The following is a 1,301-nucleotide window of genomic DNA, read 5'->3' as shown; positions in this document are numbered from 1 at the left end:
GAAAGTGCAGTTTAGTAAGACCTTAAATTGATCTGAGAATTTGTGAAGACAGGAATAAATTATAAGGGGAAAGACATTTTATATGCTCTTTACTCTTCCCTTCTTAAACCATTCCCTTGAACTATCATCATGACCCAGCAGATTATCAACTGGATTCATCTGCCTCCTTTTTAAATAGGGCTGTATTCTTCTATAAAACTATAATTACAAAACTATCTAGAGACTGATCTGTTGAATAAATTCAACATCTAGTTACTTTCCTTGCTAAAAGATTGCATTTTGTGCCTATGACAATACATTTTGTATTCTTAATTAAGTCTGCATTTCGGAATTCCTTTCTGATAACTGTATGAAAGAAAAAGATGCATGTCACTTCAGAAATATGGCTGTATGAATACACTAGTAGTTACAAATGTATTCAACAACCAAAACCCACGTTTACTTACTTCCAAATATTGGGCTTTGTCTGAGTCTTAATACCTATTCTAATTGAGTGGGGGTAAAGGGGAAGGTTTGTACTATAGGTTCTCAAAATATAATGAGAGTTAGAACAACAATGAACAGCCTAATACAATGGACATTTAAACTTCTAACTGAACAGACTTCCACAATGAAACAAAGTAGACATGCATTTTCTCTCTTACTATTCACTTTATTTTACACAGAGTTGAAACCCAATTAACAGGTGAAGAATCTTAAGCATACAGGTGCCGGTGTAGGGATTACAATCAATAAAACTGACATACAAATCCAGCAGGACAAAATACTACATTCCTTCTCCATCACGGTATAAATGATAGGATTCCCTTAGGATCGAAGAAAGCTTTGAAAATTAAATAGCAAAATTGATGCCACTACACACTTTTTTTAATGGTCACTCTATCCACAGAGAAGGTAGCAATATGGAAAAAAACTATAGACTAAAAAAAGGAAAATAAAATTTAAGTACTATTAAATTTTTAATATCTAAGAAAACACGGTATATGCAACACTAGGAAGCAACAACTGCTTTAAAATACAAGGCCACAGGCAAAGCGCAGTGGCTCACACTTGTAATCCCAGCACTTTGGGAGGCAGAGGCAGGAGGATCACTTGAGGCCAGGAGTTCAAGACCAGCTTGGGCAACATAGCAAGAACTTGTCTCTACAAAAAATAAAAAAATTAGCCTGGAGTAGTGGCATGCGCCTGAAGTCATAGCTACTTGGGAGCCTGAGGCAGGAAGATTGCTTGAGCCCAGGAATTCAAGGTTACAGTAAACTATGATCGAGCCCCTGCACTCCAGCCTGGACAACAGAGTGAGA

The 1,301-nt window shown here is 36.6% G+C and overlaps 1 protein-coding gene across 1 annotated transcript in view; it reads right to left on the bottom strand.

Moving 5' to 3' along the window:
- The window catches only part of MKLN1 (muskelin 1, intracellular mediator containing kelch motifs), a 127,568-nt gene that overhangs the window by 79,424 nt on the left and 46,843 nt on the right, over nt 1-1,301 (bottom strand). The window lies entirely within an intron of this gene.

The sequence above is a fragment of the Propithecus coquereli genome, unplaced genomic scaffold, assembly GCF_000956105.1.
Source record: "Propithecus coquereli isolate 6110/MARCELLA unplaced genomic scaffold, Pcoq_1.0 Scaffold620, whole genome shotgun sequence".
Lineage (NCBI taxonomy): Eukaryota > Metazoa > Chordata > Mammalia > Primates > Indriidae > Propithecus > Propithecus coquereli.
The sequence above is the reverse complement of the archived record's forward strand: the minus strand, read 5'-3'. Positions and strand labels throughout refer to the sequence as shown.